The 15,384-nt window shown below is 32.9% G+C and overlaps 1 long non-coding RNA gene across 1 annotated transcript; it reads left to right on the top strand.

Annotated features, from left to right (window-relative positions):
* Positions 1-2,497: 2,497 nt before the first annotated feature.
* LOC145729643 (uncharacterized) lies at positions 2,498-3,251 on the top strand. The gene is made up of 2 exons (XR_014178425.1): positions 2,498-3,116; positions 3,167-3,251. It is a non-coding gene; the product is annotated as an uncharacterized LOC145729643 (long non-coding RNA).
* The last annotated feature ends 12,133 nt before the right edge of the window (positions 3,252-15,384 follow it).

The raw sequence follows: 15,384 nt of genomic DNA, 5'->3' as shown, positions 1-15,384 counted from the left end.
GAAAACTCTTAGAAGGTTTCAGAAGTCTCTTGCACACGCAAATCACTATTAGAACCTTCTGGCACTTTCAGATGTCCATTAGGATGTTTCAGATTCTTCTGGCCCATTTAAAATGTCTGCTTGAGGCCTCTGGCAGTTTTAGAAGACTCTTGGAAAGTTTCAAAGACCTTTGGCACATGCAAATCACTATTAGCACCTTCTGGTACTTTCAGATGTCCATTAGGATGTTTCAGATTCTTCTAGCACATTTAAAATTTCTGATAGTGGCTTCTGGCAGCTTTAGAAGATTCTTGGAAGGTTTCAAAGGTTTCTGGCACATGCAAATCACTATTAGAACCTTCTGGAACTTTGAGATGTCCATTAGAATATTTCAGAAGCTTCTGAACATTTAAAATCTCTGCTCCAAGCTTCTGTCAGTTTTACAAGACTCTTGGAAGGTTTCAGATGCCTCTGGCACATGAAAATCACTATTAGAACCTTCTGGCACTTTGAGATGTCCATTAGAATGTTTCAGAAGTATCTGGCACATTCAAATCACTATTAGAGGTTTCTAGCAATTTAAAATGTCGACTAGAATGTTTCACAAGTCTCTGGAACATTCAAATCACTATTAGAACCTTATGGCACTTTGAGATGTCCTTCAGGATGTTTCAGGAGTCTCTGGCATGTTTAAAATGTCTGCTAGAAGCTTCTGGCAGTTTTAGAAAAAAAGATTTCAGAGGCCTTTGGCACATGCAAATCACTATTAGAACTTTCTGGCACTTTGACATATTCATTAGAGTGTTTCAGAAGTCCCTGGCACATTAAAATCACTATTAGAGGCTTCCAGCACTTTAAAATGTCTACCAAAATGTTTCACAAGCCTCTGGCACATTCAAATCACTATTAGAACCTTCTGGCACTTTGAGATGCTCATTAGGATGTTTCGGAAGCTTCTGGCACATTCAAGTTACTATTAGAACCTTCTGGTACTTCGACTGCGCACGATTTTGCAACGTTGCCAAAAACGGCCGGGTTCATCATAAGAAAATGGTCAAAAACTGTCAAAAATGTAATTCTGACGCAAAAACTGTCAAAAGTTCAGAATTACAGTAAAGAAAAACATTGAGAAAGTCAAATCAATTTAAGAAAATAAAAATTGATAGTTAAACAGCTAAACTGGCGATTTTATCATTAAAACTGTCATTTTGAAGGTTTGCACATTTCATTAATCAGATATTTGAATTATTTTAAGGCCAACTTGTGACGTAGCAAACATTTGCGTTTCCGGTGCAACGCTTTACCAATTGAGGTATAAATGTACACTAATTTGCTCGACTTATTTTTCAGTTTTAGTCTTCTATTTTTTCGACATCGCCAATGACTTGAGATCAACAAATTTCCAAATTATTCAAACATAAATTGCTTGGTTAATTGCTCTTCTCTTATAAATAGTGAGGAGGAGATTCATCAAAAAAATCGTCATAAACAGAATAGTGTAATGAATGAGTTTTACTAAAATCCAGATAACTTTACTCTCCCTTGTTTAAACTAAATTAAACTTTCACAACGCTGAAACTTTTTTCCTAAAAATAGGCAAATAATTAAAACTGGAATTTTCAGTGCGGGAATTGCTCTCGACATTCTGAAAGAAACCGACTTTTCCTTACAAACACGGCTTTAACAAGTTGTTTTTCGCAAGTCAAATTAATTTTACATTGAAAAACACGGTGCCAGGACAAAGTCATGAATTGCTTCCTCTGAGAGAGTTTTCGGTGCAACAAAAGGGTTGATATTATTTAGTTCGGAAATTTGCGGGTCCCCTTTTCACACTCAAATCGCCATTGAATTTTGTACGGTTTGACGGATGTTTTACCTACACTTTCAAAAGAAACATTTAGTGATGGTAGAACAGTAAAAGTTTTTCGAAAACGATTTGTTGGCTGAGATAATAGAGAGTCATTTGTACTGTAAAGTTAATTGCTATTTAATTTTACGTGACATTAAAACACAACCAATTTCTAACTCACATAAACTCAATAGAACCCACAATCAAATTTACAACAGAAACTGAACAAAATAACGAACTTCCATTCTTAGACATTCTAATCAAAAAAGACATAAACAAATTTGAAACAAAAGTATACAGAAAACCAACCCACACAAATAGATATTTAAACTACAAATCCAATCATCCAATAATGGTAAAAAAAGGTATTGTAAAAAGTTTATTTGATAGAGCCAAAATTATTTGCAATAATGAACAATTTAATAAAGAAAAATTATTCATTAAAAATGTTCTAAAAGAAAATGACTATCCTGAAACATTTATTAATAAATGTTTTAGGGATTTAGAACATCCAAAACAATCTGGAAATCAAAATCAAACTTTTCCTTTTACTAACCTTTTTATTCCTTACATTCCAGGTAGTTCTGACAAAATCAAACGAATAGCTAAAAAACATAACATCAGAACAATATTTAGAACTCAAAACCCATGAAAATAAATCGACAAGAAACGTGATATATAAAATTCCTTGCGAATGCAATCAATTTTATATTGGTGAAACCTCCAGACCTTTATAAAAACGTATTAAAGAACACCAAAATTATTTAAGAACTGGAGACTTTCACAAATCTAATATATGCCAACACGCGTTTGATAATGATCATAGAGTCAAATGGAATGAATGTAGTATCATAGACAAAGAAACTTTTTCAAAAAGACGTAAAATAAAAGAAAGTGCATATATTAGATTAAACCATGACTCCTGTGTTGCTACATCCTCTATTAATATTGACCAAACTTGGTTAAATATTCTAGAGGAGGAGATAACACTTGGTCATATCAAACGAAACTGAAATTTCTTGTAATTTTGTTTTCATTATAAAACCCACCTTTCACTACAACAATAGATAACCTTTCCTATTGGAATGACAAAAGTCAAAATTTATGTAAATTTTTATTGACAAAACCCTTCTCAGAGTTCCATATTGAACATTATCAGGTTTAATATTTATTAAGTTGTTGTTTTCTGTGTTCTGCCGTTGTGTTCTTTCTTTTTTAGATTCTCTGAAGACGGTGGTAGATTTTCCACCGAAACGTCAGCGTTTTTAGGTAACAAGACCGAGCCTAAGTCAGTGGTTTTGTGTTGGGACGACTAGGTTAATGTTATTTTCAACTTAGTTGAAAATAGTGCGAAATTCCATTTTCCCAACAAACCTTTTTTTTTGTGAGACAGAAGACCCAATAAACAAAGAAAAAATTAAAACACACTTTCCCATATCAAATTGGTTATAGTTCAAACAAGCGGGCTACGTTTTGCCAGAAATTGGAAAATGCTTCTTTTTGTCAAAAGTGCAATTTTGGCAGAATTTGGAATATGTTTCTTTTATTAAAAATGATGAAAAATGTGGGAGCAGAAAAAATGTTTTTCACGTACTTTTTGAAATTTGATATCTCAGAAACGTGAAGAACTAACTAATTTTATAGTATTTTCCATTTGCTTTATCTAATGGCGATTACTTTTTATTTAAAATTCATGATAGGAAGTTACGAAATAGAAAGAAAATCATCTCAATACAGTCGAATAAATCCCCACACAAATTCGCTAACAAGCTAATTTGCAATTTTCTCTTAACAAACCAGAAATGGTAACGTAATTCAATAATAAAGGGAATGTACCCCCGACAATATTCTAAGTTAAGAAACTGGCTTGACAAAGCTTTCCTGCGTTAAATCCAATAAAACATACCGTGAACTGCAAAATAATTTGCATATGTATGAATCCATGAGGGATTTTCTATTATTATTTTAGCAAATAGTCAATATCTCAGGATTTTTTTATTTTTTGCTTACATTTTGATTGAGATTTTTCAGCTAGTTGACTGAACCAAAATCTTGTCTGTTGCTTAATAACCTGATTTTCCAGTTTATTTTATTTTTTGTCTATATTTTGATGCTGAAATCAAAGGAAAACCCGCTGGGGCATTATGAGGTACAACAAAAAAGTCATAAAAAATTGGTCAAATTTGACACTTTCTAGCGGCCAAACCGTCCAACCTATTAACGCAAATTGGGATACTTTTAGAAAGCCTATCTCATTGGCTAACTATTGACATATAAAACTCTATTAAAAATGGTGCAAATAATCGAGTTATTCAGGATTGAACGCAAGAATGCACCGAAAAAGTGATGAATAACTTGGTTAACTTTGATGCTCTCTAGCGGCCAAACCGTCAACTTATTAACCCAATTTGGGATACTTTTAGAAAGCCTATCTCATTGGCTAACTATTGACATATAAAACTCTATTAAAAATGGTGCAAATAAGCTAGTTTTTGAAGATTGAACGAAAGGATGCACCGAAAAAGTGATGAATAACTTGGTTAACTTTGATGCTCTCTAGAGGCCAAACCGTCCAACTTATTAACCCAAATTGAGATACTTTTAGAAAGCCTATCTCATTGGCTAACTATTGACATATAAAACTTCATTAAAAATGGTGCAAAAAATCGAGTTATTCAGGATTAAACGAAAGGATGCACCGAAAAAGTGATGAATAACTTGGTTAACTTTGATGCTCTCTAGAGGCCAAACCGTCCAACTTATTAACCCAAAGTGGAATACTTTTAGGAAGCCTATCTCATTGGCTAACTATTGACATATAAAACTCTATTAAAAATGGTGCAAATAATCGAGTTATTCAGGATTAAACGAAAGGATGCACCGAAAAAGTGATGAATAACTTGGTTAACTTTGATGCTCTCTAGAGGCCAAACTGTCCAACTTATTAACCCAAATTGAGATACTTTTAGAAAGCCTATCTCATTGGCTAACTATTGACATATAAAACTCTATTAAAAATGGTGCAAATAATCGAGTTATTCAGGATTGAACGAAAGAATGCACCGAAAAAGTGATGAATAACTTGGTTAACTTTGATGCTCTCTAGAGGCCAAACTGTCCAACTTATTAACCCAAATTGAGATACTTTTAGAAAGCCTATCTCATTGGCTAACTATTGACATATAAAACTCTATTAAAAATGGTGCAAATAATCGAGTTATTCAGGATTGAACGAAAGAATGCACCGAAAAAGTGATGAATAACTTGGTTAACTTTGATGCTCTCTAGAGGCCAAACCGTCCAACTTATTAACCCAAATTGAGATACTTTTAGAAAGCCTATCTCATTGGCTAACTATTGACATATAAAACTCTATTAAAAATGGTGCAAATAATCGAGTTATTCAGGATTGAACGAAAGAATGCACCGAAAAAGTAATGAATAACTTGGTTAACTTTGATGCTCTCTAGAGGCCAAACCGTCCAACTTATTAACCCAAATTGAGATACTTTTAGAAAGCCTATCTCATTGGCTAACTATTGACATATAAAACTCTATTAAAAATGGTGCAAATAATCGAGTTATTCAGGATTGAACGAAAGAATGCACCGAAAAAGTAATGAATAACTTGGTTAACTTTGATGCTCTCTAGAGGCCAAACCGTCCAACTTATTAACCCAAATTGAGATACTTTTAGAAAGCCTATCTCATTGGCTAACTATTGACATATAAAACTCTATTAAAAATGGTGCAAATAATCGAGTTATTCAGGATTAAACGAAAGGATGCACCGAAAAAGTGATGAATAACTTGGTTAACTTTGATGCTCTCTTGAGGCCAAACCGTCCAATTTATTAACCCAAATTGGAATACTTTTAGAAAGCCTATCTTATTGGCTAACTATTGACATATAAAACTCTATTAAAAATGGTGCAAATAATCGCGTTATTCAGGATTGAACGAAAGGATGCACCGAAAAAGTGATGAATAACTTGGTTAACTTTGATGCTCTCTAGAGGCCAAACCGTCCAACTTATTAACCCAAATTGAGATACTTTTAGAAAGCCTATCTCATTGGCTAACTATTGACATATAAAACTCTATTAAAAATGGTGCAAATAATCGAGTTATTCAGGATTGAACGAAAGAATGCACCGAAAAAGTAATGAATAACTTGGTTAACTTTGATGCTCTCTAGAGGCCAAACCGTCCAACTTATTAACCCAAATTGAGATACTTTTAGAAAGCCTATCTCATTGGCTAACTATTGACATATAAAACTCTATTAAAAATGGTGCAAATAATCGAGTTATTCAGGATTGAACGAAAGAATGCACCGAAAAAGTAATGAATAACTTGGTTAACTTTGATGCTCTCTAGAGGCCAAACCGTCCAACTTATTAACCCAAATTGAGATACTTTTAGAAAGCCTATCTCATTGGCTAACTATTGACATATAAAACTCTATTAAAAATGGTGCAAATAATCGAGTTATTCAGGATTAAACGAAAGGATGCACCGAAAAAGTGATGAATAACTTGGTTAACTTTGATGCTCTCTTGAGGCCAAACCGTCCAATTTATTAACCCAAATTGGAATACTTTTAGAAAGCCTATCTTATTGGCTAACTATTGACATATAAAACTCTATTAAAAATGGTGCAAATAATCGCGTTATTCAGGATTGAACGAAAGGATGCACCGAAAAAGTGATGAATAACTTGGTTAACTTTGATGCTCTCTAGAGGCCAAACCGTCCAACTTATTAACCCAAATTGAGATACTTTTAGAAAGCCTATCTCATTGGCTAACTATTGACATATAAAACTCTATTAAAAATGGTGCAAATAATCGAGTTATTCAGGATTGAACGAAAGAATGCACCGAAAAAGTAATGAATAACTTGGTTAACTTTGATGCTCTCTAGAGGCCAAACCGTCCAACTTATTAACCCAAATTGAGATACTTTTAGAAAGCCTATCTCATTGGCTAACTATTGACATATAAAACTCTATTAAAAATGGTGCAAATAATCGAGTTATTCAGGATTAAACGAAAGGATGCACCGAAAAAGTGATGAATAACTTGGTTAACTTTGATGCTCTCTAGAGGCCAAACTGTCCAACTTATTAACCCAAATTGAGATACTTTTAGAAAGCCTATCTCATTGGCTAACTATTGACATATAAAACTCTATTAAAAATGGTGCAAATAATCGAGTTATTCAGGATTGAACGAAAGAATGCACCGAAAAAGTGATGAATAACTTGGTTAACTTTGATGCTCTCTTGAGGCCAAACCGTCCAATTTATTAACCCAAATTGGAATACTTTTAGAAAGCCTATCTTATTGGCTAACTATTGACATATAAAACTCTATTAAAAATGGTGCAAATAATCGCGTTATTCAGGATTGAACGAAAGGATGCACCGAAAAAGTGATGAATAACTTGGTTAACTTTGATGCTCTCTAGAGGCCAAACCGTCCAACTTATTAACCCAAATTGAGATACTTTTAGAAAGCCTATCTCATTGGCTAACTATTGACATATAAAACTCTATTAAAAATGGTGCAAATAATCGAGTTATTCAGGATTGAACGAAAGAATGCACCGAAAAAGTAATGAATAACTTGGTTAACTTTGATGCTCTCTAGAGGCCAAACCGTCCAACTTATTAACCCAAATTGAGATACTTTTAGAAAGCCTATCTCATTGGCTAACTATTGACATATAAAACTCTATTAAAAATGGTGCAAATAATCGAGTTATTCAGGATTAAACGAAAGGATGCACCGAAAAAGTGATGAATAACTTGGTTAACTTTGATGCTCTCTAGAGGCCAAACTGTCCAACTTATTAACCCAAATTGAGATACTTTTAGAAAGCCTATCTCATTGGCTAACTATTGACATATAAAACTCTATTAAAAATGGTGCAAATAATCGAGTTATTCAGGATTGAACGAAAGAATGCACCGAAAAAGTGATGAATAACTTGGTTAACTTTGATGCTCTCTAGAGGCCAAACCGTCCAACTTATTAACCCAAATTGAGATACTTTTAGAAAGCCTATCTCATTGGCTAACTATTGACATATAAAACTCTATTAAAAATGGTGCAAATAATCGAGTTATTCAGGATTAAACGAAAGGATGCACCGAAAAAGTGATGAATAACTTGGTTAACTTTGATGCTCTCTAGAGGCCAAACTGTCCAACTTATTAACCCAAATTGAGATACTTTTAGAAAGCCTATCTCATTGGCTAACTATTGACATATAAAACTCTATTAAAAATGGTGCAAATAATCGAGTTATTCAGGATTGAACGAAAGAATGCACCGAAAAAGTGATGAATAACTTGGTTAACTTTGATGCTCTCTAGAGGCCAAACCGTCCAACTTATTAACCCAAATTGAGATAGTTTTAGAAAGCCTATCTCATTGGCTAACTATTGACATATAAAACTCTATTAAAAATGGTGCAAATAATCGAGTTATTCAGGATTGAACAAAAGAATGCACCGAAAAAGTGATGAATAACTTGGTTAACTTTGATGCTCTCTAGAGGCCAAACCGTCCAACTTATTAACCCAAATTGAGATAGTTTTAGAAAGCCTATCTCATTGGCTAACTATTGACATATAAAACTATTAAAAATAGTGCAAATAATCGAGTTATTCAGGATTGAACGAAAGAATGCACCGAAAAAGCGATGAATAACTTGGTTAATTTTGATGCTCTCTAGCGGCCAAACCGTTCAACCTATTAACCCAAGTTGGGATACTTTTAGAAAGCTCATTTCATTAGCTATCTATTAACGTATAAAACTCTACCTAAAATAATGCAATTAGGCTAGTTTTTGAAGATTAAACAAAAAGATACATCACAAAAAATTGGTTAACGACGACGTCCTCTAGCGGCCAAACGGTCCCACTAACCAATCGACTTTTATACGTCAATGGAAAGCTCATTTCATTGACTGTCTTGGTCTATTACGATGTGATGCTTGGGAATTTCTTAAAAAACTATTTTTACAACTAACAATTTTTGTAAGGGTCAAATTTGCCTGAAACACCGCCACTATACCAATGGGTTTTGCGTTACGTTAGCCAATTAGTGCAAGCGAAAATCGACCTTCACAATTTTATTTTTGCACTTTTTCTACGTCACTAGATTTGACAATCACTGTGCTAGGTTTGTGCCAAAAATCAAGGCCGTATCTGCCCGATTGAAAAAAGATCCCTTAAAGGAATTAGAGTGGTAACAGTTAGTTAGCTTTGGAGCCCTCTGGCGGCCAAACGAAGCAACATATCAACACAGGCTGTCACATTTTTGAAAAGCCCATTTTATTTTCTATCAATTGACATATAAAAGTCTATACAAAGTGATGCAAATAAACGAATTATTTAGTGGGATAAGTAAATAATCAACAATAAAGACAGTTTTGACTGAATTTGACAGTTACAGAGTGGTTTCAATTTAAAAAATAAATTTTTTAAATAAATGAACTAATAAAAACTTATCTTAATTTTGAACAGAGAATCAGACAACGTTATAAGAATAAATAGTGTTCCACTTGAAAAACTTTTTTGACCATCCTGTATCAGATATTTTGACGTTTGTTTAACAGAAGAAATCACAAAAATTAAGAAAAAACGTTTCGGAATACAAGTAGTGCATCATCATTACTGCTGCTATGCAGAAAAAAAGAGAACAAGCGACAAACATTAGATTTCGTCACTGAACCAATTTGGTATAAATAAGACTCGACATCCTCGTGGAAAGGGAGACGGTCGGAAGGCTCCGTCTCGTGCCACAAAATGTAGTCGTCCCATATTCTTCCTTCAATTCGAGCTTTACATTTAAAACGTAACACTATTTTAATTAGTAAAGGTTTTTTTAGACTCTCCAGTGGTGGTAATTCAGAAAATTAGTGGACATTTTTGGCATATTAGGACTTGTTTTTGTGTACAAAATTTAGCTTAGCGGTTTACTCCTCGGTTCAAATCAACTTTACGAAAGCAAATATTCCAAATTGAAAATAGCAAACTTGCTAGGAAACTGACTTAGTTACCACTTTCCGTTCCAAATACAAACTCCTTGCTCTCTTATCTACCTGTACGCCTATTTCTGTGCAAACCAGCTGCATTTGCACTGAATTCGTGAATACGAATTGAATGTTTCGTTTTCAACGTTATCGCTTTAGGAATGGGAGTTGTGTTGTCGTCTCATTCGACCTGAATAGCTTTAGTTTAGACGTTCCTTTAATGTTCTCCTGTTTGATTGAATAGGCTTTTGCGTTCCATCGTTTTTTTCTTCGGCAAAGACACCGAGACTTTGATTCAATAATACCGAGCTAAAAAAAATCCCATTCAATATAATGCAAAAACAAAATTAAATTTGCTGCGGACGACAATAATGTCATGATTACTCGGAAATCTCTTTTTATTATTGTTCGGAAATTGGTTTTCCGAATTTTGTCAATCAATTCGCGTTGACTCTAATGATATTGAAACGAGAATGAGCTTTTATCTTTGCGTAACAAATTCAATCAATGCTCGTTTAGCTGATTTGCGATTCCAAATAATCAATAGACCAGCGATTTTATGATGTTCAATACACATTGAATTATGTGTTTCTCAGGGAAAAAAATTTACACTGAAAGCAGTATACGGAAAATCAAATTAACGGTCCCTAAAACCCAAAAAATAACAAAATTTGAAATTGAAAAAAAAAAAATTAATTATCTCGATAACGGTTAGAGTTCCAGAAATTTAGCAGAAGACCAAAAATGTTCAGGATGACGTTTTGCACTTAGTGGACTTGGTTTAAAACCACTTTAGAATAGGGTTAACGCCATAACAACACACGGGGCATTGCTTTTAAATTTGAACTCCCTGTATACGTTCTATCGTATTGGTATTAGTAGTTTTGGTGAAAAAGCAGTTAAAGACGTACATTATGAGTTTTTACAGTCACTGAAACCCCACAAATGACACAGAGATAGAATTTTTGAAATCTTGATGGAACTTAGTAAAAAAAAGTCAAATATCTCAAAAACGGCTAGAGTTCCGGAGGTTTTGCAGGATAACAAAAATGTTCAGAATTCCTTTCTGCACCCAGTGGACTAGGTTTACACCCACTCAGAATCGGTTAAAGTAGGTTACAACTGACATAATTTAACTGTTTTAATTTTAATTTTATTTTTTTTGAACTCTTTGTACCTATACGTTCAATCATATTGCTGTTTGTACAAGTTGAAAGAGCATTTCAAGACGAACATTTTTAGTCCTTTTGAAGCCTTGAAGCCCCAAAAATAGCGGAGATTTGGATTTTTTAAAGTAATGACATATTTCCAAAAAAAAAGTAAAAAAGTCCAATATCTCGAAAACGGTTACAGTGAAGAAAATATTACAAGAGACCAAAAATTTTTAGAATTACCTCTGCACTAAGTGGATTAGGTTTGTATCTACGTAGAACTGAGTAAAGAAGATAACAACTGTCTTTTGCCCTAAAAAGTCATTTAAGGGAGATATTTCCGCAAAACTGTTTCAAAAAATGAAATGAGTGAATAACTCGGTTATTTAAAAAAATATCAGAAATTAGTAAAAAGGTAAAGTTATAGGGAATTTTATTCTCTACCAGATTAGATTAGGGTACTTTTGTCCTAAAAGGTCGTTTAAGTGAGATATTTCCTCAAAACTGTTTCAAAAAATGAAATGAGCGAATAACTTGCTTATTTAAAAAAATATCAAAAAAGTTAAATAAAGGAAAGTTGTAGGGAATTATATTCTCTATAAAATTGCTTTAGAGTACTTTCGCCTCTAAAAGATCATTTAAGGGAGATATTTCCTCCAAACTGTTTCAAAAAATGAAATGAGTGGATAACTCGGTTATTTGAAAAAATATCAAAAAAGTGTAATAAGGTTAAGTTATAGGTAATTTTATTCTCTACCAGAATGCGTTAGAGCACTTTTGCCCTAAAAAGTCATTATAGGGAGATATTTTCTCAAAACTGTTTCAAAAAACGAAATGAGTGAATAACTCGGTTATTTGAAAAAAAATCAAAAAAGTGTAATTAGGTAAAGTTATAGGTAATTTTATTATCTACCAAATTTCGTTATTTCGTTAGGGTACTTTTGCCCTAAAAGATCGCTTAAGGGAGATATTTCCTCCAAACTGTTTCAAAAAATGAAATGAGTGGATAACTCGGTTATTTGAAAAAAATATCAAAAAAGTGTAATAAAGGAAAGTTGTAGGAAGTTATTTTCTCTACAAGATTCCATCAGTCGCTGGAACCCCCCAAAATAGCGGAAAAGAAGTAGAAGTAGAAAAATTTGGTGAAATATAAACAAAAAGCGAATCTCAGAAATGGTTAGAGTTCCGAAAATTTTGCTTGAGACCAAAAATATTCAGAATATACTGGGTTTACTCCCACTTAAGAACAAAACAACGGGAAAAATGTTAGTTTCCAATGTAAGTGATTGCCTTTTTGTTTTTTTGGACACCCTGTATATGTTGGATCGTTGTTACAGTTAGTGCGAGGCTAAAGAGCGGTTTAGGATAAACACTTTGAGATTTTTACAGTCGAATTGGCAATTTGATGCAATTCCCAAGAAAAGTCAAATATCCCGGGAACGGTTAGAGTTACGAACATTTTCTACGATATCAAAATTGTTCAAGTTAGTCCTTTTCGTTTATTTTGGACATACTGTATATGTTCAATAGTGTTGCGGTTAGCATGAGTTGAAAGAGCAGTTCTAGACGAACATTTTGAGGTTTTTTGCAATCGCTGAAACTTCCAAAAACGTTGAATTTTCAAAATTTTGATGCAATTTCCAAAAAAGTAAAGAAAAATCGAATATCTAGGAAACGGTTAGAGTTTCCTAGACAGTTCGAATTCAGCTGAATGCTGAACAAAATTACTTAATTTAAAATATCGTAAGATGGTCGAAATATGGAACGTTGTTGTCCACAAGGGAACCTTTTAATGGGACCACAGAATCGTAAAATAGAAGCACCACACAAAACATTTCGAAAACGTTAATCGATTATCGGAAAAGCTCGATAACGAGAAAATCGGAAAACTGGCAACATTGCAACATTAAATCTGAAATTTCCGTATTGTTTGAAGTGTTGTTTTCCGATAAATTCAATGACAGTTATGACGTGCAACTGATGATATTAATAATAATCAGAACTGTACTTGAGAAAGTATGTTTTGTGTTATTTTTTTATTATTTGCAATACATTATTTTCTTGAACACTCTGTATACCAATCAATCGTTTGGTGCAAAGCAGTTATACAAATTTACACCTTATCTGGTTGTAATCCGTTTGCAAATTTGCTAACAAAGTTGTACCTAGAGACTAAATTAAATTCCTTCGACGTGTCAGTAAAATAGATAACTTACACGACAAACGGCTTTAAACTTGGTAAAGTCATTGTAAAGGGTTTCACTTCACGATTAATATTATCGAAGTTTGTATATTTCGTAAGCGAAACTTAATTGAAAGGTAACAATTAAGTTTGCCAAGATTCAGTGACGTTTCGCCCGTAAATTGTTACCGAATTAATGGAAGGAGACTTTCCGACTCTAATTAGACTAATAAGACAAAGTTTATGACTGTATTGTTAATATAGCTGAGTGATCTAACATGCAAGACAGGAATGTTTTGGGTTTTAGGGGAGAAAAACGTTTGGAAATCACATTCTTGGGTAAAGCAATTGATGCTACAGATGTGGACTTGAACTAAGGGCTACTTTTATAAGTTCAGTACTCTAGAGTTTAAACTATGAAATAAGCATTGAAATCTAACATTTCTGGGACAAAGTGACCCTCACATTTAAAAAAAGACGGATATAGTGATCAATTCAATACAACGGACAGAGACAGATGATGAGAAAACAGAGAATCATTTCACGTTGAAACCATAATATTGGTTTACTAATAAAACACTAAGACACAGTTTTACACGGTTCAGTTAACTCTAACTGGAACTTTAGCAGAAAATGACTGATTTAATCTAATTATGTAATAGGGCAAAAATGTTCTCTTTCTCTTCTAAAAATTTTTCAGTTTTCAAAAAAAATTGAAGGAGACTTTTTAAGATTCAATATCGCGATAACATGAAAAGCTAGAGAGGCCAGTTTTGGCTCATTTTGTAATATTTTTTATCCTCTTTCTAATGACGTTTTAGTGAAATCTATAAGAGTTCAAATAAAAAAGTTACAATTATTCAAAAATGGGAAAAATGCCATTTTTGCAAAAAGTGCATTTAGTAATTTTTTATTTTGCTCCAGGAGGGTTCCAATGCTCAGCAAAGGGCATATTTATACCAAAGGACCGTAAATTAGGTAACATAAGTACAAAAAAAGCACTTTAAAATTTTCCATTTTTCAAAAAAATCGAAAGAATGGTGGGGTATTAGGGTTTTTTTTTACTACTTTTTGAAATTTAATATCTTGGCAACATGGAGAGCTAGAGAGGCCAGCTTTGGCTCATTTTGTAGAATTTTTTATCCTCTTTATAATGGCGCTTAATTGAAATCTATAAGAGTTCAAATAAAAATGTTACAATTATTCAAAAATGAGGAAAATGCCATTTTTGCAAACAGTGCAATTTCAGTAATTTTTTATTTTGCTTCAGGAGGATTCCAATGCTCAGCAAAGGGCATATTTATACCAAAGGACCTTAAATTAGGTAAAATAAGTACAAAAAAAACATTTTAAAATTTTCCATTTTTAAAAAAAATCGAAAGAATGGGCGGTTATCAGGGTCTTTTTTTACTACTTTTTGAAATTCAATATCTCGGTAACATAAAGCGCTAGAGAAGTCAGTTTTGGCTCATTTTGTAGTATTTTTTATCCTCTTTCTAATGGCGTTTTAGTGAAATCTATAAGTGTTTAAATAAAAAAGTTACAATTATTCAAAAATTGAAAAAATGCCGTTTTTGTAAAAAGTGCAATTTTGGCAATTTTTTATTTTGCTCCAGGAGGGTTCCAATGCACAGCAAAGGGCATATTTATACCAAAGGACCTTAAATTGGGTGAAATAAGAACAAAAAAAGCACTTTAAAATTTTCCATTTTTCAAAAAAATCGAAAGAATGGTGGGGTATTAGGGTTTTTTTTTACTACTTTTTGAAATTCGATATCTCAGCAACATGAGGAGCTAGAGAGGCCAGCTTTGGCTCATTTTGTAGAATTTTTTATTCTCTTTCTAATGGCGTTTTAGTAAAATCTTTAAGAGTTCAAATAAAAATGCTACAATAATTCAAAAACTGAAAAAATACTATTTTTGCAAAAAGTGCAATTTTGCCAATTTTTTGTTTTGCTCCAGGATGTTTCCAATGCCCAACAAAGGGCATATTTATACCAAAAGTTTTTAGAGAAAGTTTAAAGAGGCCAGTTTTGGCTCATTTTGTAGAATTTTTAATCCTCTTTCTAATGTCGGTTTAATGAAATCTATAAGAGGTCAAATAAAAATGTTACAATCATTCAAAAATTGAAATAATGCTCTTTTTGCAAAAAGTACAATTTCTGTTTTTTTAAGTA

The sequence above is a fragment of the Ips typographus genome, linkage group LG5 (genome assembly GCF_016097725.1).
Source record: "Ips typographus isolate SLU linkage group LG5, UJ_Ityp_2.0, whole genome shotgun sequence".
Taxonomy (NCBI): domain Eukaryota; kingdom Metazoa; phylum Arthropoda; class Insecta; order Coleoptera; family Curculionidae; genus Ips; species Ips typographus.
This window is presented reverse-complemented; position numbering and strand designations above follow the sequence as displayed.